General features: G+C 40.5%; 1 long non-coding RNA gene across 13 annotated transcripts in view; it reads left to right on the top strand.

Moving 5' to 3' along the window:
* LOC125332930 overlaps nt 1-23,027 on the top strand; it is a 62,387-nt gene that overhangs the window by 17,606 nt on the left and 21,754 nt on the right. For 2 of the 13 annotated variants that reach the window (XR_007206682.1, XR_007206681.1), the window contains exons 2-5: nt 982-1,336; nt 3,180-3,351; nt 4,090-8,631; nt 9,270-14,872. This is a non-coding gene — a long non-coding RNA (uncharacterized LOC125332930). Of the gene's footprint in view, nt 1-981; nt 1,337-3,179; nt 3,352-4,089; nt 8,632-9,269; nt 17,700-23,027 lie in introns of those variants that run through there. The other 11 variants (XR_007206674.1, XR_007206672.1, XR_007206683.1 and 8 more) reach the window with 10 other exon arrangements.

Here is a 23,027-nt window from a genome sequence, read left to right as displayed (position 1 = left end):
TAGGGTATAGTATTATTTGCTGTAGGTTTTTGATATACATTCTAAATTAGGCCTGCAAAGGAATGCTTCATCTTTAATTCATCACTCTCAGCTGAAAGAGATTAGCAATGTCTAGCACGCACCCTTCGTATGGTGCTGACCTCATCAAGTATGGCCTGAAATTAATTAGCCTCATTCATTCCAAATGGAAAAGGATAATGGAGCTGCATTTTAGAGATGACCATCACAAATTGTATGCAGCATATTTAAAATCTCTCCCCCCTCGCTTCCCTCCCCATTTAAAAAAAACCTATGTAGATTAAAATTCTTTCCAGAACTTGCAACATGTCGGAATTATCGAGGCATTAGGAGCAGAAACCATTCTGTTTTTATTTGTGGAACTGGGAGCCACATTTTGTATGTGTGGCTGTAAAAGCAGCAAGCCTGTCTTAATGGCAGAACACCTGGAATTAATTTGATATTTCCAGGTGCTCTGGCAAACTGGTACATCAAGCACTTGATGTTTAAACATTCTTCCACTGGCTTGCTTAAATCAATATGAAAGTGGTGTCCCTTTGTCATTCATACATGCAAAGTGCTAGCACAAACTCCAGCTTGGCTTCAGAGTCCTACATCACTCATAATCTAATTAGAAATCAGAGCAGAGCTGAAGCAGCATTCTTTGTGGATTCTTGGGCAGCAAATAGGGATACTTGTCTTTTGTTTCCCTCCTCGATTGCATCGTTCACAAGCTTTCACACCACATCTCTAAAGGTGGTTAGGTGCCTCAAGATGTTGACAGGCATGAAGGACAAGATTATTTAGGTGCCTAACCCGGGTGATTTCAAATGGAATTAAGCAACTGGATGTTACTGGGCTGGGGGGGGGGGGGATGGTGGTGATGTGGGGATGGGGAAGAAAAAAAAAAAAAAGCGGCCAGTGCATATTAAAATCTCTAATTTGTTTTCCTAAACTCTAGCAATGTGGGTGATGTTTTTCCAGGGTAAAGTTGCCTGCAGGGTACATTTGCTGAAGCCTCTTAATTTTTCCTGAGGTCAGCGGGTACCCAGTGTTGGGCAGCCCAGCCTCTCCTGGCCAGGCACGGTGGCCGTGTGTGCTCCGGCCGCTTCCCAAGAGACAGGGACAGTGACGAAGAACGCGGGATTTCCCAAAGGAATTTGGAAGAGGCCCATGTCTAAGACAATGCTGAGGATTGGGCCAAAATCCAGATCCAGCCCTGATTCCTTCATCCAAGTAACCCTGTGCTGACCCACGACTGCTGATGGATTGCAGCGATGCGGACCTTCCTCTCTCCTCACTGCCCTGCATCAGATCACCAGCAGGACCTGAGAGTACTGTGAGTAAGAGATACATTTTTTTCTCACACCAAATAATTTGTCGCAAAACTTCAGATTTTGAAATTACAAGGTCAAAATGGCTCATATCTGCTATGCTGGGGCTTGGGGAACATTCCTGCAGTTCTTATACCCAGGAGGAAACACAGGGAAAACATTTTGTGATATGCGCTATAATCACCTCATACCCAGAAAAATGGAGAATTAATTATTTCTCTTTTAACACAAACAAACATTTGTCTTCCAAAGACTCCATTCATTAAGAACTGCCATTGAATCCAAGATTGAACCTATTGTTATTAATCCTAAATGAATTCAAGTTTGTCTACCATGAACAAAGCTGCTCGCCATCTGATAGTCCAAATTTGCTCAGGAAAAAAATGAGCAAATGTTAGAAGCAGCAGGTGAAATCATACCACAGTTATTAAGCCTTCTTTCAGGGGAAGCACAGGATAGATTAAACTGTTATGTTAGGCCATGTTGTGAGTCCACGTCAATTTTGTCTGAGATCTTATCTTAGCTCAGAACTGTTTCCTCCTAAATGAAACTAAACGTTGAAGACATGAGAAGCATATTGACCCAAAGATTCAAAACTTTGCATTCAACAGACTTCTGGTCTTTTGTCCACAGAGTATCAAGTTGTAAATCTGTGGAATATTAAATAATCATGATTATCTTCAACTTGCCTAAGTTCATTTGTCATGCTGGGACACTGGCACAGATTTTCCTTGCTGTTTTTTTTTCAGAACCAGGCACTAATTTTGCCTGCTAGCTGGTGTAATTTGCCACAGACCTTATAGACTGTGGTCCTATATTAATATTAAGTCTCATGCACCAACTGTGGGCTGTAATTCTGTCTCTGGTGCTCTTAACCTCTCTTTTCCAAACACCATTGTCCAATAAAGCAGCAAACAAAAATCTTACAATCAAAACAACCGAATTATGCTGGTACTTCGATCAGCTTTTATCAGGCACAGGCAGTTCTTGAGATTCAGAAATGCAGTGTAATTCACCTGGGATAAGAAATCAAATTTAAAAATGAGCTGAACAGACATTTTTGGGAATAAGTAGATTTCTAAATAAACCAGCTTTTTTGTTCCGCCTTTTCTACATTAGAACAAATCAATATTGTCTGCACTTGGAGATGAGTTTTAACTGTCATAATTAAATATCATCCTGCTTCTTGCAGCACAGCCATACGAGGACTTGTACTCCTGACACAAGAGTTTCCTCAAGTAGGGAAAACTTCCTAAATTATTACAGCAATGATTTAAGCTCCACATGGTTCCATCATATTTTTAAAAACAAATCTGTGCCAAAACACATGGCACGATTCATCCCTGGAGTCAGAGCACTGCAGAGATGGAATAATAGAAGAAATAATATATTTTAAATGCTTTTTAAATACAAACATAATGATGATACATTAAATGTGATCTACTCAGACGGACTTCTAATTATCTACATGCAAACCTCATGTTCATTCATCACTTCATTCTCTTCAGCTGTAGTGTTGGTTTTTGGTAGACACTGACACTGAGCCATAAGTTTGAATGGGAAGGAAAACAAGGACAGTGCAAGGCTGTATATTAGCTTAGACAAGTAGGATGTCATTGCCAGCCTGAATTTGTTGATGACACCAGGTATTAAGCAAGTAAATCTTCAGCCACTGAAGCACGAGTTTGCTGACTTTAAGTAATGACATCCAGGAGGTGATGCAGTGGATTTACAGTAGCAAGTACCTATGGACTAATAATGACCACTTAGCCCTGACCATAAAATAACGAGTCAAAATGGAGGTTCACTTTCCCCTGAAAAGAAAGATTTTGTTTTTCCTTGTTCTAGCCTCATTTCAAATGTTCAAGAATCTGGTTTTGATCTTCTTTGAGGATGAGGAAGGACTTTTGTCTATGAACAATCGAGCTCATGGAGTCGCTTGGTGAATTCCCATTTGTACCCAGCAAAGACTATGGAGATGTTCAATGATACAAAAAGGCATCAGCTCCCAATCTGGGGGGTGAGTGTGAGGCTGGGCCTTTCTGTGGGCTGTGGTTTGTTTCCATTTGTACCAGACATCGGTGATCTGTAGTGGTTTCACCTAAATCCCTGGACATTGCAGGTCCACACACACATGGTGACTTCACGTGCTGAAAACAGAAGTGTGTCCCGTAGCCATCATAGTTTTTTGTCCCAGCTAAACTATTTAGCTCCCCTTCTGCAATGTTTTCTTTCCATACATCCTAATTCTACCATCCTTTTCCCCTAATAACAACATAAAGGAGTACTCAACAGGAGTAATTACAGTAATAGCTCTTTTACTGCAAATACTAGAAGCCTGTAACCTGTAATTCACTTTTTCTGATAGTCTCTCATTCTAACACTAGACATGTTATTTTAAAATGTCTAGGACCTGAAAGCTAAATTTATAGTGATAGATAGTAGCAATGGAAACCAAGCCTCCTCCTTAGCTCAGGCTTTAGAGGCTGTGTTGTATCTCTTGGCCAATTGTTGCCTTGTTCACCTAGAAATATCATACCCACCACTCCCTCAGTGATTCAAATATCAGAGTTAAACAGAAGGAAGCAAAATACATCTGCATTCGTTTATTTTAAGGTAAGAATCTGTAAAAACTCAAGGCATACTAACATGCAATGTCTTTTTTTGAATTATTCCATGGCAAATTCTGGGGCAATTATTGCTTCTCCACAGTGAATCTCCCATATTTCTGATAACATGAGCTACCCTTCTTTTCTAGGGATGCACCATCACAAACCCATTGGAAAGTGTGGGGACCAAGCACAGGGAGAAGGCTGATGCAGCTTGTTCTCTGGCCCTGGGCAGTGGGTCAGCTCTTGGTCATGGCACAAGCCACCAGAAGCCAGAGAAACATCATGGGGACTGTTTCTGTCTTGGCTGCTCCTCATCAGTGCTTTGAGCTGCATGAAGCCCTGAGAACCAAGCCAACACAAGTGCACCACCAGGGATTTTCTCCTCTCATGGTCTACACCTGAAGCACAGCACAAAGTTCCACCCTTTGCCTCTGCAGGTAGGAGCTCAATCTAATTTACAGATTTAGTTTTAGTGAGAAGCAAGGCAATAATGCTAAAATAACTCATGCAAATGGTCACCCTCTTCTAGAACCAACATTGTTTTGTCATTTTCTGTCCATTTTCTGGATGAAGCAGCCAGCGTGAGGAGGGCATGCTGGCACACACCCCACTTGATAGATGAAAAGAACAAACTGACAAACATTTAAAATATGCTGCAGCTTATCAACATCCCAGTGAATAAAAGGTGAATGATATTTTCCACTGGTTATTCATAGATCTACACGGATATGCTGATAAACTGCCATTTAGTCCAGAGACTGGACAGAAATAAATCACCAGGTAAAATACAATATTCCTAGTGAAATCCTTTATGGAATGTGTTCTTGCCCCAAACCCCTCCTGGAATAGGCACAGTAATGCTCCCTGAGACCTGGCAGCCCTTCTAAGTGAGCATATGGTCTGCTCAGCTCTCGCAGTACTGGTGCTTGGTGAGTAAACATGCCATACTGTCAGAGCAAACAGGGGGCTCTTTAATAGCATGAAATTCTGTGCATGCTTCAAACTCCATCAGTACTCCAGAAATGGATTTCTCTTCTCTTTTGGAGTGTGCATGGTTTGCAGGAGGGGCAGGATAAAAAGTGAGAGAGTCTCCTTGGATGGTGTCTGTAACCATCTCCCACAAAGCTGGTAATGCAGCGGAAGGGTCTTGGCATGTCAGAAGTTACATTTTCTGGTGATACTACATCACCTTCTCTGTTCTTTTGAGATGTCCCCTGATGCATTATAACTCACACAGTAATTGGAAAAGAAAGAGGGACCTGAAGGTAAAAATCCCGATGTTAATCAAGGCTGGTAAAGGCCAGAACATTAGCTGCAGTAATTGTTTTTCTGAGGGAGTCAACAAAGCCGGGCTCGTCTGCGCTAGCGAACAGATCCGGTCCTGCCTCTGTGTTCCTCACACTGGCAGAACAGTGCCCTGAAATCACTGGAGCAGGGATCGGGCCAGGAATGAGCAGCTAAGTTGCAAAGCAAATTAATTCCTGCCAAAAAAGTTCAGCTATGCTCAGAAGTATGCAAAGTGTCTGATTTGAGAAGTGTCAAGTAGCATTTGTGACCAATTATCCAAGATGAAGGGGGCAGAGCTATGTTTACATGTACTAATCTTCAGCCAAAGTTTGAAAACTCCAATTCATGGACACGCATCAAATTTCCTTTCCAGGCTTGGCATTTGCCTGTACGCACGCATGCACATTGCTCGGGGATGACAGGAAAACATGATTATGACTTGCAAATAATACGAATAAAAAAAAAGAAAAAGTGAGAAGAGCTGCCATGCAGCAGCAGTGTGGTAATTAAACCTATACTGCGATATGCAAAAAGAATCATGGACCACTGTATGAGTAAAATAGCTTTATCGACTGTGCTGAAATATGATGTGTGGTGTCTCTGTATTGTTATTTTTCCACAACCTGTGAAGACCTGGGAAATGATCTACACAAAAGAACAAGAAATAAAAGCTGCCTCTGCCATCTTCTGTTTAATTAACATAGGTATACCAATTTAATGCAATTAATCAAGATAGGAGGGATTAAACAGTAACTCACAGTTGACAATGACAGTGTTAGCATTGCTGTGGCATAAGAAGGGCTGCAAAATGAGAGTGGTGACTGGGAACACTGTGAGGAAGAGCAAGCTGGCTGCAGTTTTGGGAGGTTTATGCAGATGTATTGAAATTTAGGGGCAGCTGATTTTCCATGTGGCCAAGTGTTTATCTGCCCCTGCCCCTTCCTTTACCCTCTCAGACCTTCCAGGGTAATCCCCAGAGTGGCAACAACTTTTAAAGTGACTCCTCTTTCCTCTAACAGATTCCTGATGCTAAAGGTCTGACCTTAAAATGAGCAGTGCATAGGGCAAGAATGGGTACTGCAGTGAGCTTCTGGCCTTCAACCCTTCCAAATACAGCTATTTTGGTAACCAGAACAGTATATTCATGATGGGTGAGGGAACAGAGCCTTCCAGTGCAGGGCTTCTCAGCACATTAACTCTATCAGTGCTGGATGCTGCGTACCTATGCAAGATGTCTGTGTCTTTTTAAGACTATAAATGCAGATTTGCAGAAGTCTGCAGCATTCTGTAACTTCATGGTTGTGCTTTAGTGCCTGATGCACCTAAAAACTGGACTGAATTCTGTGGATTTCCACATGGATCTGGGAAGAACTGTAATCACTTGCTGCTGAGAGTAGCTCGGATTTGGATTTCTTGTTGGCAGGAGAGGCACAGACTAGTTTGCTACAATGCGACAGTCCTCATTAATGTTCTTCAAACCCTGATGTACTGGGACTGCCGCCGTTGGGTCAGAAGATGGCTGAGTTTTCCAGGCTCATTCTCTTGTCTTCAGAATGTTAAATTGGGTGATAATGAGTGGTAACTGTGTCCTTTTTTATGGTGAAGTTGACACTTGCCTTCTAGTAAACAGACACAGAGATGACCCTCCTCATTTCTCACAGGTCACCAAACAGCCCCGGGATGGTAGGGGTTATTGGCCATTTACCAAACTCTGTTTGACTTGGGTTCATGGGTGAGAGATGAAAGGCTGTATATTGCATTACCAATCCCTGAGGCCAGCCAGTCTCCCTAAAGAAGCATTTCATTTAGCAAGGCAACTGCTGGCCCATGGGAATCGGAGACTTGGGAAAAAGAGGACACAGTTTCAATTGCAAATGTTTCCTTAGGGCAGATGTCTTAAAGCCACACAGAAACTCACTGATTCAGTGTCACAATAGTTGCTCCAGGACACTTAATGACCAGCAGATTTTCCCCTTTAATTAATCTCCCCTTTTTCCCAACAAAACATCCGTTAGGTTACTTGTGGTGTTTCTGCCTCTGCCCTGCTGTTTTGTCCATCTCCTTGGGCAAGACCATTACAGCAGTTGTGAACCTTTTCCAAGAGCTTCAAAACTGACAGACGAAACAAGGAGTCCTCCTATCACGCTTAGAGGTGTTGGGCTCTTGGGAGGAGAAAAGAGTACTCCTCAAGTGTCCAAATATTTTCCTTACCCTAGAGAAAAGACGCTGACTAATTTTCTTGGCTGTAGTGGAGTAGTCATTGCTATTGCGGTAGTCCAAGTGCTGCCTTTTCACAAATGATGGATGCAGTGCTTGATGGTTACAGGAAGAAGGATATCTGGTTCAGACCAAGAATTCAACCCAGACTTGTCCTGAATTTCCAATGATCTGAAAATCAGTGCTGTTCCAAATTCATTATCACTGATTAAAATCCTCTTTCAGTTTCCTCCCTTGTTCTTTGTGATGTGAGTCATGAGACATTCAGAAGTTGCATTTGTAGTTCGATAATTTTACATCATTGTTGTATTAGTGCATCTGCCAAGCCAGCAGGTTTTTTTCTGTTTGTTTATTTATTTACCACTCCATTTCCAGCAAGTTCTTGTTACCCAGTTCCCACTGACAACAGGGAAAGAGGCACAAGTCAGCTCAGAAAATGAACGACTAGAAGGTAAGTGAAAAGAATAGTAAATGCAGGCCATTCATGTAACAGGATCCAATTCATTTTTATGCCAGGGAGATTTTTAAATGGGACTTCTCCCAGTGGAGAGCTCACAATGCTCAAGGCCTGTTTCACTATAAAGACAATACATAATTATTCTGGGCTTATTATTATTTTTTATCACTCCTTTTCCAGTTGCAGGGAGTGAAGGCAACGATGAGATCAGGACCCAGTTTATTACTGTGCAGGCTGTGCAGCACACGGGGCTGCAGGACTCTGTGGAGGCAGGTAAATGCACCCAGGCTGAAGGTTCAGGTGACAACGTCTGAGATGGGAGAACCCATCACAGCAAAAATAGGGACTCCAATCCTGGGATCCTACTGCTTGTTGCTTTCAGCATCTTTTTTTTTTCATGCTTATTCTGAATCACTGGAATGATGAATTGAAAAAATGCCATGTCATTTGAAGCACTCTTTATTGTATTTATAGGAAACAGATCATCTGTTCTCTCAGGATAGTGGAAACTCAGTATGATGAACTCATCAGGAAAAAATGTAGTTTGGGTGTGACAGAGAAACTTGTGTTTTTTACCACAGTGCCATCTTAATTTCTGGTTTTGCTATGACAGACTCAGGGATACTGAACCATCCTGGTTCCTGCTTTCAGGCTGGGGTCACAAGCTGGACTTGGAAGAAGAAACTTCCATGCAGAGATGTGACTACAGTGTGAATACTGTGCCAGGGTAAGAAAAATTTTGTTTAATTCAGGGTTTATACAATGTATAAAGTCCATACAAAGTCTGTTGTTCATCCCAGCCTAGTGAAACTGCATTTGACCACTACCACAGCAACACCTGCTCTATTTATATATTAAAATTATTTTGCCAAGTGAGCCCTCTAGGACTTAGCATTTCATTCATAAAGGATTTTATAACACATGTCCAGTTGTGCTCTTTCTCTACTTCCTGATGATTTGGGTGATTTTCTTTAGCCAATTTATATTTTAATTAGTTGTAACACTTCTTTACTTTCTAATTTTAACAACTGAGACTTAAAAAAAAAAAAGCTAAAAAATAACTCTCAAAGTCTGAATGGATACTCATTATAATTTTCTCTTCAGTACTTGCAGGACCTAGGTTATCTTAGGTGACATTTTCATGTTGACTGCTCTGTGTTAGTTCTGCTCAGACAGAAGGTAGTGACAATGGATCGTGTGTTAGAGGTTTCTCTGCAGATGAAACCTACAGAGTGTCCTAAAGTCCAGCATCTACTCAATACCAGCAACTTCCACATCCCTCTGTGCTCCTACCATTGCTTTGAACCAATTTATTTATTCATTTGGGCTTTAAGTACTCAGATGCATTCCTTCTTGCTGCAACAGCAGGGATACAGGAAGGGGTGTTTGAAACCACGCAGTCATTTCCACCCTGGATTTCATGAGGAGTTATTCTTGTCTCAGAGATGACGCATTCAAATATCCTCCTATGGATTCCAGGTGAGTTAGTCACATTTAGATGCTTCCAAGTAATACAGAGAAAGGTGCTGAGAAAATGATGAGTCTCTGCCTCGTCACAAAAAAAAAAAAAAAAAAAAAAAAAAAAAAAAAAAAAAAAAGCTTAGAAAAAGTAGATCTGAGCAAATTAAATGTACTAGCCCTCAAAATGTTCTAAGAAGACCTGGGACCAAAGGACTTTTACCTTAAAAACAGTAGGGAGGCGCAGTATTTACTTTACTGACTGACCTATCAGCTGCTCTCTGTCCCCAGAAACAGTTCAGGAAATAACTGGAAGTATCTGAAGACATAAAAAGGATAATTAAGTTTCATTGTGGAAATAAGAGGGTAATCTGTCCAGACAAATCTAGGACCCAGTACTGAAAGCTGTAGTATCTGAATATAAAAAATGAGTAATTTTGAATAAAGATGTCTATCAGGACTGTAAATTCAGAGAGTAAAAAGTATCTTTGCTTAATAGACCATCTCTCTCTCCATCTCCCTCTAACTCATTTTCTTATTCTCTTTTTTCCTTTTGTGTTATTGCAAAAATGCGTGCGAAATCTGATATTGAGAATGCTTTAGCTTCATTTCAATCTTCTATTCTCAAAAGGTTTTGTTCCACTGGGAAGGTTCCCCCTGTGAGATAACCTCAGCCGTGACTGCATGAGGCTTGTGGGGTGACTTATTTGCAGAGGAACAGCTTTATTTTGAGGTGGCTCTGAGGCAGCCAGGTCCCCACTCTTCTGAGGCTCTTAAAGATGTTTGTGAGCTGGCATGAGAAATCACCTGGGACTCAGAGCACACCACAAGTGCTTAGGACAGTGTTTTCTCTGCACCTTTTTTTGCTGAGCAGAATTGCAGCACTATAAACAAATGTGAGTTTTGCCTCATTCTTAGATCCTGTGAGTTATGAAAGCCCCCTCCAGAAGTAATGAATGTATAGATCATTTTGACCAGATCATAATCTATTAGTAAATAATGCTCTCTGAAAGTGTATAGGTGAAATAAAGAACTTCTTGCTACTATTGCTGTATTGGTATCAAGGATTACTGAGGAGGCCAGCATGATCCTGAGGCTTTGTGCTGCTGACATTTAAATACAATGCAGAATTAACTACAGGGTTGGGTTAGCAAATTCCTTTCTGGATTAGGATATTCAGGATTTACACTGCTGGAAACAGAACCCAAAACTATACAAGGCTTACCTGTGCCTTGGCTGCATCACCAACACCAACTTCAGCTCACTGACACCCTCACTCATATTTACAGAATTTTTCCATTAGATTCCTAATTTTGGTGGTGATGTTAATTAGCAAATCACACAATACTTTTCAGAATGAGTAGAGTCTGATAGAGCAAAACCCTATAAGACCTATGACTTTTCTTCACTCTCCCTGGAGGAAGCCCAAGGATACCAGACTAAGGCCTAAGGCCAATTTTCAGCACAGTCTATAGGCCATGGGAAAGTTAGGTTTAAAGAAGATGTCACTTTAGGGACATCTGTGTGACACATGCTGCAGTGTCCAGACATTGGAGACTATGTTTTTGCTCTAAATCTAGAGAGGAAGTCACTAGGAAAAAAAAAGGGAAAGAAGCACAGGGGAATAAAAGTACTTTTGAAAGAGAAGAAATCTACATTTCAATGAAAATCCTTTCAAGGCATTTCAAATAAGAGTCTGAGAGAAATAATTACAAAGTTTGGAGAGAAAGAACGTTAGCTTTGATATCTTTTTCTTCTATGAAGCAATTAAAATAAGCAATTTTTCAAATACTAAGCAGAAAATTACTAATGGCTGAACCCAAAAGCTTTCATTTCCTTCTTGGGGCCTTTATTCTTCTAAAAAAAGACCAAAAAAATGTGAAGGTGGTTTTCCAGATAGATTAATGCTTAAAGCAGTCGCTAGTTGGATGTCATAAAAACTACAGCAGCATAGAATAGCTGAGATTAAGGGCTAGATTTAAATCATGCAACAGTCCAGTTAATATCAATGTCTAATTAAGAAATGCATAAGAAGTCTGTAATGTTGATTTGATGGAGAAAAACTCTAATAGGGTTTCTTTTGGAATTTTCCATTTCAATTGCTGTGTAGACTTTTAATGGATGTCCTATCCAGTCTTTGGTATTAGCAGAAATCACCCTCAAATTAAAACCAAGGCCTAAAATGCAACACAGGTAGACAAATTAGCTGGTCAGGGAAGCAGCCTGGGTAGAATGATAATGTGAGCTGAAGCTGAAATTTTAGTACAAATAAAAGAGAACAAACGTCTCAAATCTGGTGTGGAAACCCTCTCTGCTTCTTTTTTGAAACAATCTAAAACCCTGTAATTTGAAACAATGTGATGTTAACCCATTTCCCCACCTCCCTAAGACTGCAGAAATCCCTGACAATTCATACTTAGACACCTAGACCACTAAGCATTATTAATTAGTCTTTTTTATTTAAAAGACTTTCCATAGTTATGCATATTAGTAGTGTGTAGAGGTGGGTTCTTCTCTGCTCACGATGGGATTTAGAGCACACAGGTCCCTGTCACCATCAGCGAGAACCATTAATCTGCCACTCTTCTTTGGGTAACTAAATCTCTTAAACCTCTGGAGCAAAACTAAGCCTGTAACATCTTCTGTGTCCCATGGATCAACCAAGATGTTTGGTCTCTAGATATGAAAGGGAAACTGGGTTTGTGTGTGTCACTAATGCCCTGAATTTGCTAAAAGAGCAGCAGTGTAACTCTTGCTATGCACAAATCCACTTAGCAAAGAGGGGGAAAGCACGGTGCTGGGTTAAAGCAGCGGGGTATTTGTTATCAACACTTTGTTGTTGACCCGACAAATCCAGAGGGAATGATCTCAAGAATCCAGGAAGATGGCACACTCAGAATAACCCCTCTGACCAATGCATGCTGGGAAGTATAAAGTTCATTAGAACACATTAAAATATAATACGTCAGCCATGGCAAAGCAAGGCACATGATTCCATCTGTCCACTTGTCTCTTTCAGTACTAAATCCATCCAGAGACCTTTCAGAATTCTATCATTAAGTCTTGTCACTTCCACAGAGAGTGGAAAAACTGGAGGTGAAAATTAGAGCAACAGTGAAATTTTGGTGTTTCTAAGCCACTTTTATTTTTGGGTCACTGCCTGAAATGTCATGGTCCAAATTCAGGCCTGACATTGCTCTGTTGATCCATGAGGCACAAATACGTCATATTAAAGAGCGATACCATGGCCCTGGGAGATGCTCCAAGGATTTTTCTCCTTGAAAGAGATGGGGACAAGGGCACTCCCAGTGAGGCATCTGCCTTCTCAACGGTACAGAAGGTCTAATGTGAGGGCATTCAGGCTGTTGGAGGAGTCTGGGTTTTTTTTCCCTGCTCTTGCCTGTAAGACTGGGAGGTGCCATGGGTTGGGATGATGCTAATATGATTATTATATGATTTATTATATTATTATATGATGATATTATTATTATTATATGATGCTAGAGGATTGTTCAGGTGGAGCTCTAATAGGGTGCTTTCTCTGCAGCCTTTATTAGATTTATGCAATATTTAGGGAAAAAACCAAGAATATGAAGCAGGCTGTCTTTTGCAAACACATGCAACAGAAAAAAACCCAAACCTTAACTTGCCCAACACACTTGAGAGCCACAAATTCTGTTACAGTTTTGCTAAATGAGAGGAATATTTCTCCTCTTTTCCATAAAACCATCCTTTTGGACATTACTGCAGTCATGACCTTACTGCAGTTCCTGGATTCCTTCTGAAAAGATTAAAATGAACTAATACACCAGTGATCTCATCACAGCGTAAAGGACATCTTACACAGGGGGAAAAAACTAATCAGGAGAACTTCAGTGCTGCATTTGTAGTAGCAGTAGAAAAAGCACTGTAACACCACTGTGGAAAAACAAGCTAAAGGTACAATGCCAGAGAGGCATTTTTCCATCTTATGACCCATTTGGATTTGTTCTACCTGATCCTGCCTGTCACACCTGTCATCCTCTTAGCTGTCTCCACATCTATCATCTTTCCTTTTTTCCTGCCTTCATCTACAATTTCCCTTGTCTCTCCTGTGCCCTTCCTGCCTGTTTTAATATTCCTGGTAACTTTGAATTGTACGCACTACTATTCTCAACTACGTCCAAAATGCATTTTGCAGAGTACGTATTTACAATCACCTTGCACAAAAATATTCACACACACTTCATCTGTAGTTTATGTTATTCTGGATTAAGAACACCTTTTCCATGTTTTTATACAGTTCTCAGACCACGGGGTCATGGATGATGACAGCTCTCATCTACTTTGGAGCTGTTGTATCTTCTAAGAGAAATCAGAAAGATGAGTAGAGAGAGATGCTTTGCTTTCTTTGGTAGGAGAATCTATAAATTAATATTTATGTAAGTGAGACTTTCACCACACTTTTCATGTTGTATCACATTTTGAGGTTGGAAACTGGAATAGCTTGGGACTGGGTGATTAAGGTCTTTTTCAACCCAAGCCTTTCTATGATTCTATCATCTTCAGGACATGATGAATACAGTGTTAATAATGCAATCTTATCTGTTGTGCCCACAGGTGCTCCTCAGCTCTGCCTTGAGGTGACACCGTTAAGCAAGAGGTGACAAACCGGTTTCCTTTCTCAAGCCGAATGTCACGTAACTGCCCAGGGGCCCGTTTTGGTGGGGGTTGCACCCTGACTTTTCGAGGAGAGATGTGCTGCTGTGGCCCCTTCCCACCCTGCACCCCTGGCAGGAGGAGACGAAATTGCTCATTTACAGCTGTGACATTTCTCAGGCAGGAAGAAAGGCAGAAGGCTGTAGGGGGGGATCAGAGTAGCCACTTTTAGACACTGACAAAGAAACCTCCAGAACCCATCCAGTGGAGATGACCTCCTAGTGGTAGACCATGTTGGTACAAAGGATGGTGGTACCTTTCTATCCACCCAACAAGACTTGCTACTCCTAAATGGGGGAGCAAATACAACCAACCCCAAATACTCTGCAGTTGATAGACCTGCTTCAGTGAAGAGAGCCCTGATCAGTGATGGAGTGTTGTAGGATATGTGCTGCAGCATTAGGAAGGTCCAAAAAGCCCAAGGAGCGGTGCAGAGCATCTGTTACCAACAAGAGAATAGCATGTGAAAAGCTGTTGTAATTCCTGTCCCCAGCAGCCTAACTGGAAACACAGACTTCCCAGGGCAGAGAGGATTTGGAAAACTCAGGATCTTCAGTGAGATCTCTCCCCAAGCCCTGCAGATTTACCAGGTCAGCTCAGTCCAGGCCAAAGTTGCCGGGAAAGGTCCTCGGCTCTACTCCAAGTTCATTGCTCTATTGATTGGGAAGAGGTATTTATTGTAGATCAGGATCTTGAGCCAAGAAAGCTGAAGCTGCACGGACTAAATGGTCTATTCCCAGCCCACAGATAAAACAAATGGCCAGTTTTAGCCTAATCATCACTTCTGCTGGAGGAAAGAGAAACTCTTTGAGGTAAGTTCCCTTGGATATAATTCTTTCTTTCTAGGTTAAAGAAGGGCCACAGCTAGTACATATCCTGAGTCATAATGTGGATTTGCACCTTTCCTGTTAAATATAGCTGGTTTATGTCCAAAGGATCCCTTCTTTCCCTAATGCTCACTCATATTGTTACAACTCCTACATTAGTTGCAGGTGTGAAATGCCAACTGATCTACACTTCTAGTGCTGTCAGCAGGGGAGTAATGTGTGTCAAAGGCCTGCTTCTCAGAGGGGAGGTCACACAGATCTCCATTTGCACATCTGCTTTGCTAAACACAAAACTCTGGAGGTTTGAAAAGCTCCAATATGCACAAAATGGGATGTGATCACTATGGAAGGAACTTGGAATGTGCCTGTCATTTAGTAGGCAGGACACAGAATTTTCCCTCTGTACAAAATACTTCCTCTATTACAACAGGCAATCTTTTACTTTAAAGTTCTATATTAATAAGGAAAAAACTACATTTCTCTGCATTCCATGAGAAGACAGGATACCAAGAGGTTAAAAAAGAACCTCACACATTAAGCAGCTTCAGAAAGATTCTAATGTTCAGCATGTCCCTGCTTGGAGTGTGCAGATACAAAGAGCAGGAAAGTGCCTGATCAGAGCTCCTGGAGGGACTGTGCTGCTGGAGCCTGCCTTACACAGAGGCATCCTGGTTTGGTTCTGAAGGCTTCCAGAGGAGCTTTCAAATGTTTCTATTCCCTGCTGTTAGTGGATTTTTTTCATACCTTGGAATAAGTCTTCTGATGGTAATGTGTTTGCAGTTGATGCCTAGATAATAGTTCTTGCTCAGGGGACCTCTAAAACACAGTATTTTATGCTTTCTACATTTTATTTGAGATCAAAGACTCCTCCTATATATACATATATGCCTAATTCTTTCTTGATTTCTGCTAGAATCCAATATATCCCCCAGTATCTGCCATAAGGATGCTCACAGGTAACCTATACAGAGTACTTTTTGCTCTTCATGCGTTTGGCCTTTTAATGTCACGTTTATGACATCATGATGCCACTTAGTCTGCGCTTACAGGACATTTTAAACACATGCATCCAAGCATCCAAGCATCATTCACCATTATGCACTGTATTTTTCCTCCCCCAGTTGACTATTTCCAAATTTTTTTGGAGGGTAGTGAAAGCAACATTGATCCTTATATCCAAAATGAGGAAACAGGGACATGGTCATCAGCTGTATGCTTTGTTACATGAAATTTAGACCTTGCACCCTCACAGTAACTTAGCTGGAATTAAAGAAAAGTGATTTCCCCAAAGCATACTGGGGAGAGCTGAGCACATAGGACAGAGCATGTTTCATGAACACCTGAAATTCCAACCCTGAGTGTCTGCTGCTTGTAATGGACATCTCCTTAAGGAATCTGTTGAAAATAATTTTCAACAGAATCAGAAGAGATTCAATTTTAATACTGAGGAAGAGGATCACTTGCTTTTTAAAGAAAAGTTTAATTCTGGAAAAGACTCTGTGTTGGTAAGTTAAAAGAACTGTGCTGTAGAAGACGGAGTTGTTGGTTGGCTCTTCATGGGAGTGTCTGTTGAATTCAGAGGTGGCCTTTCCCCTGAAATTTACACCAGAAATTCAGAAATTTCATCTTTGATCAGAACAACTTCATTACCTTCCTGACTAATAGGAATGACATTTGTTTCCCTGGGCTGTACAGTATAGACATAATAGACTCATGAAAAGAAATGGAGAAAGGGATACTGATTTTCTTGGAATGAAATACAGAAAGTTTGGCCTAGAAAAACATTTGAGTATAATATGCTGAAAGTTTAAAGAAACATTTTCAAAAAAATATTTTCCAGGAGCATGCCTGTTAGTTTTATCATCATTTTTGCCATGTATAATTATGAGAAAAACAGACAACTCATAAGATTTTTTTGTTTCTGTTGAGAATTGCCTCTTCCAAGATAATTCTGTACGCTATTACTTTAGCCCACTGGGTATCATGTAGGGAAGGTGTAAGATTATGCACATGAATATTTCTGTCTACCACTTATGCGTGCTGAGACAATATCAACTTATACTTTCTCCTGTCATTGGTCCTTATTCCATAGAGGATATTCTTAATTACCAGCAAGACAATTTGGTAATATCATGTAAAGTGTAACAGCATAATTTCTGTGATGATTTACACCTGCTAAGGATCTGAATACTGAATTTTAAAACATATTTTAAGTTCAGAAGACAGAGTATTTTTTATACAAGGCACTATTTCTATTTTTAATAGAAATACTCTCATTTATTTAATTTATTGTCACAGTTCTTCTAAATGAAATGGAGCTTTTGAACATGAAGACACCATTTTTACACATTTTCACTGCCCTGAAAAATTTAGAACACACTTCTGTACTGGATTAAATCAACTCGAGTCTAAATGCCTAAACACTATTTTTGACAACTGTGCATGAGGGACGTGCCTGTACAGGGATTCTAAAGAATAAAAAACCTAAAAATATCTTAGTTGCAAAGAAAATTCCCTGTATTCCTTCTTACACTTTGTAATAGTGGTTATATATATATATCTTTTTAACCCTCACGGGTTTATCCCTAATTCTGTTGAAAATGATTGAAATGATTCCATTGACTTTAACAAACTCTGCTTCCTACTGGATTAAAGGCGGTATTTGTGCATTAGATTTGCTGGTGATGTCCCACTAATGAAACAGGTAATTTTATAAACATGTCAGGGAGGGTAAGTACCCAATAAAAAGATGTCAGATAGAGATCCACAAATTACAGTCTATTTGTAATAGAAATAAAACCAGGAATTCTTACTATGAGTCATGAATTTCTTTATAATTGCTTCCACATTTGGGACAACATTCTCCTAAGTTGTCTACAGAAACCCTGCCATTCTTTGTGCTTTTGATGGCAGTTATGGTCACAACAACACATCTCATTTCTGATAAAAATTACTTACTTTGGGAAGGATTGTTTTTTTCTCAAATTGCTTTTCTGAGTCTTAATTTTATCTCCAACTATTTTCTTATCCTCCTCCTCATTTTCTATTTCTAATATAAAAACAGAAGTCCTTATCAATTTAGAAGAGCAATAAAACTAAAGAAAATTCTGGCAGAACTGTAAAGCATGGTCTATTTTAAAGTTCCAACTCAGATAATAAGACTCTGCTTGTGCTGCACCTCACTCATGGATTCAGTTTTTCATAGTGCATTCAGTGTTGTAATAATGCAAATCAAATACAATTTTAATAACTCCTTCCATTAATGTTTTAAGACTGCAACACTTATGAGCATGATTCTAATTGCATGATTTTGCTACAGGCAAGTTTTATAGATCTGCTTGATCTTTGGATATTTGCACCGTTTGGATTATTTTAAATAATTAATTTTTGGAAGCATTTCAGTCTCAGTAACAACAGTTGGGTTTGATAGTGGTTGTCTTGTCAGTAATTGTATGTATCTGCTTCCATGCAAGGATAAACTAGATAAATTTAGAACTCTTTGGAAGGAGATGGCTGAGGTTTATATCATGGCAAATGTCACGAAGAATGTTCTTAGGACGTGAATATTTATAGACTATGTTAATACAAGGAGCAAAAGAGGTTTAAAGTGAACAAAATTTTTTCATGCAGCACAATTAGTTAATTAAATTGCAGGAATTTCTGCCAAAAGAATATGAAAAATATTATCAACTTAAAACATTACATACCAGTAAACATTCTTGTTTTATGCAACTTCCATTGCCAGTCTCTAATGCACTGAGTGATAGGAATGGGGAAAATACCTCATGAGAAGAATTAATTTGACTTCTGACATTTTTCTGTATATCTGCTGGGGGTTTCTGCCACAGGGGTCATAGAATCATGGAATCATTAAGGTTGGAAAAGACCTCTAAGATCATCAAGTTCAACCATTAACCCAACACTGCCAGGTCCACCACTAAACCATGTTCCTGAGAGCCACATCCACACATTTTTTGAACACCTCCAGGGATAATGACTGCACTGCTTCTCTGAACAGCCTGTTCAAATGCTAGATCACCCTCTCAGTGATGAAATTTTCCCTAATATCCAACATAAACCTCCCCTGGTGCAACTTGAGGTCTCTTCTTGTTCTGTCACTTGTTACCTGGGAGAAGAGACCGGCCCATACCTGGCTACAACCTCCTGTCAGAGAGTTGTAGAGAGTGATAAGGTCCTCCCTGAGCCTCCTTTTCTCCAGGCTGAACACCCCAGGTTCCCTCAGCTGCTCCTCAGAGGAGATGGTGAGGGGCTTGCAGGATCTCTGGTGTAACCCAGCTGCTGATTTTAGGCAAGGTAAACAGTTGTTTGAAAGCTTGCTCCTCTCTCCAGAAACCTGTGTAAAACCTCAGGCTTTCCTGTCATTGTGCAAAGTGGGATGAAGAAAATGACAGGTCGTGGGCAGAAGGTAAGAGGGCAGCAAAAGTCACAAAGAAAGCATTTGCTGAGTGGCTGGTGAGGGCCCTTACCTTGACACTGTCCCCAGGGTTTCTCTCGAGTGGCAGGCTCTTGGCTCTCCTCCTTGTACCTGCATGTTCCTCTTGAGCATCACTTGAGATCTACAGTAGAAGGTTCCCTCCTTCAAGATGAAAAGAAACACCAACGAAATCTTGCCCACTCTTGATTCCACATTTCTTCTGTAGAGAGTTTACTCCAAATTTCGCTCGTGACAAATGCTTACACAAGGCTTGGACAAACAAGCATTAAAAGTAGCAGTGGGAATTTTCTTTGGGGGTTAAAGAATAACTATGAAGCAAAATTTGCTAACTGTATGCTGAGAGGTGATTTATTGCCTGCAAAAATAGCATGTTCTTCAGTGAGTATGGCTTTACCCCCACCAGTGGTGAAGGTTTTCCTGTCTATTTGGTGAATTCTGTGTTTGGCATGACAGAAAAGAAGAACATCTCATCTGAGTGCATTTTCCTTGCAAGAAAAAGTTCTAACAGTCTTTCTAGAGAGTTTACACACTGACAAAGAAATAGTGCACAAGCTGTGCAAAACATATGATTAACCTTTTCTTCAACAGAAAAACTTTTAATCAATTCTACTTGAGAGGAATGGAAGGGGCCATAGGCTTAATGACCTTTGAGAAATATAAGTTTTTCATGACTGGATAATCAGAAGTATGGATAATTTCAGCAGTATTTGAGAATTTCAGTGCTGGATCAACTCAGCATGAAATTCTCAATTATTCTTTCCCAGAAGTCATCCCCAACATACACTGAATTGATCATAAAAGTGAATTATGTCTAGAGTTTTCCATGAAAACTCTGTGCTGGGAAATGCCAAACAAGCAAAAAGGTTGGGATTGAATAAAACAGTTTACATGAAGCATCTCAGCTAAGAAAAAGATGTTAAAGATTTTTCAAAATAATTGCAATTGTCCCAATACATATTGTTCTAAAAGTGAACATATATTTGCTTTGAAAAATATTTTGATTTTGATTTTTAATTTGTAAGTGAAAGTAAAAAATTGAAATATTTTGAAACTACTGAAGCAAATGGCTCAGTTAGATTTTTCACTCTTTAGCAGCTTATTGGTTAGCCACAGAATTAGCTGAAAAAAAAAAGGAATCTTGAAAACTCCCAAAGGACAGAAAAAGCACTTCCCTGTCAGGTATAAAATGAGAGAAAATTATAATGACATTTTCATTTAGCACAGAGATTTACTAAAACACCCACATTTTCACAGAAGTTGCAAAGACTTGAACTCGGACACACTTTTGGTTTCTCCCCAGGTGTGATGCTTAATGATAGCGTTTTTACTAGACCTGGTCACCCAAACTCTCAGATAAAGAGCTGGAGGCATTCCAGCCTCTACAGGAGTAATAATCTCTGTTTCACACGGCACGAGAAGGAGGGCAGGAAGCACAAGCAGGAAATTTCAGTTTTAGTCCAAACTAATGTGTTTAAACAGAAAATTAGAATTCTCAAATAAAATAGAAGTGAGCTATCCAAGGACAAAGAGCCCCAGATGCCATGAAGGGTTAAGCTTTGTAGGGGAGAGAGGGAAGGCCTGTGTAGCTTCACTGTGCTAATGGTGTGGGTAAAGAACGTTCTGAGATGCCTGCTCAATTTGTCAGGATTTTATCTTCTGAACTATTACCTTCAGCTTTCTCCACAACACCCTTCTCAGCCCTTTTATCTGCGAGCTATCTTCAAGTTAACTGTCTGCCTATTGCCTTGGCTGAACCACACTAATAGTCAGCTAATTACACATGAACGCTCTAATTTGCTTTGTCTTCCTCGAAAAACCCACGCGTGTGCAGGCACGCACGCGAGAGCACTTCTGCTCTTGCCATGGAGTTGCACCAGCTGAACCAGGATAAAATTTGTGTCATTTGTTTTCTGCCCCCTCTGATGCTTCCCCTCACCAGGCCACCACCAACGCTTGTCATTCCTGATTTGCAACATCACCTGTTGCTCCAACACCAGGCTCCTGTAGAGCAGAAACTGGAGCAAAGAAGAGAAATACGTGTTTGTCATTGAACTGAGCTGAGAAGAAGGAAGAGGAGAATGATAAGATCATAGCCTGCAGCACTTTGTTTATGAGAACATCCTTCCAGTGATATATGTCTGCACCAGGTGAAAGTATTGTGTCACCTCTAACATATTTTAAATGCCAGGGCTGTCATGCAAGAAGACAATGATGAACAAGTTTAAACAGAATATGGTTTTGTAGCCATGTACAGAGTTACCCTTTGAAGGTTTGCACTGGTAGTGCTTCTTAGCAAAATGTTTCCAAGCTCAGTTTTATTCCCCTACGGAACCCCTCTCACACAGAATTTAAACTAAATGGAGACATTTCTGTTGCAGGCAAACTGATGGGGTTATACATAAAGCAGTACATTTCCTCAGGCACGATTTTCAAGCCATTTCACATGTCCTCCCTGCCGTATTATCCAAGTTTGTCATAACTTCTTGGATAGGAACCCCGCTCCACTCAGCAAATAGGCAAAGAAAGGTCTGTCTACACTGTGTTCTGAGGACTGACCCCAGGTCACTGCATGGCAGAGGTTTACTCAGACTAGCCCTAGCATGCTCCTGTAGACTGAATTCCGTTAGCTGCTGGAGCTCCTAGACCACATCACCTGCTTTAATTCCACACGAAAGAATTCCGTTTGCATGCTGCCAAGCTGCCTGGCCTGGTGGGACAGGGTAAGCAGGGTCATTTGGACTATTCTCTTCAAAAGTGCACTCCTGGGCCAAAGTGAAAGGCTAATGCAGAGGCACCTTTCCTCACCAGGCAGATATGCCCAGAGCTATCATCACATGGCAGTTTTCTTCCCAGATATTTATCTGGAGCTCAACTGCACGAACACCATCCCTGTGTTAGAGCACTGTTGCACAACATCACTCATTTGCTCAGACTGACAGCTCAAATTGAGCCTTGGGAAAGCCAACATCCAACACATGATACTGAATATGGGCACGACCATATCCACCTTGGATTCAGGTGAAAGAGCTTTAGCCATATGTGTCACAGGGGGATGAAGGCAACCGTGACACCGTGGAGTTGTAGGTCCTTGAGGAAGACTAAGGTCAGAGCCACTCCATGACCCATCCAGGACAGCATTAATAACACTTTACAGAGAGAGAGGAAAAAAGCCTGAAAAAACCTTCAAGGAGGTAGAATTTCTTAAGCACTTATTAAGGTCCTGTGTGGGCTTGTGTAGTGCATTCAACATCTGTCCCTCAGTTTCCCTTTCTGTAAAATGGACATACCTTGTTTTCCTCACAAGGTTATTAAAAGGATTTTCCAATTAAGGTTTGTCATAAATGAAAGTGTCTTGCAAACAGTATTTAATCACCTGGCTAAAAATGGTCTCCAACTTTTTTGGGCAGAATATGAATTTTTATAGGGACTAGTCACAGTGTCCAGCTTAACAGAAGGCTATGGGATCACATGCTGCATCTTTAAGACAGAGTTTACTTCTGAATCAGTAAATGTACTAGACAAAGCAGCCATTATTTATGCATTCCTGCATACATGGCAAGGTGAAAATAATAGAATAAACATCATATACTTCATTATGATATCGGTTTACACTTCCAGGGTACACAAAAAGAGGCCATTTCATCAAGCTAATTGCCTGAAAGTAAAAGAGAGAGAACTTTAGCT

Source organism: Corvus hawaiiensis, chromosome 13 (assembly GCF_020740725.1).
Source record: "Corvus hawaiiensis isolate bCorHaw1 chromosome 13, bCorHaw1.pri.cur, whole genome shotgun sequence".
NCBI lineage: Eukaryota > Metazoa > Chordata > Aves > Passeriformes > Corvidae > Corvus > Corvus hawaiiensis.
Note: the sequence above shows the minus strand (reverse complement) of the source record. Positions and strands in the feature narration are given on the sequence as shown.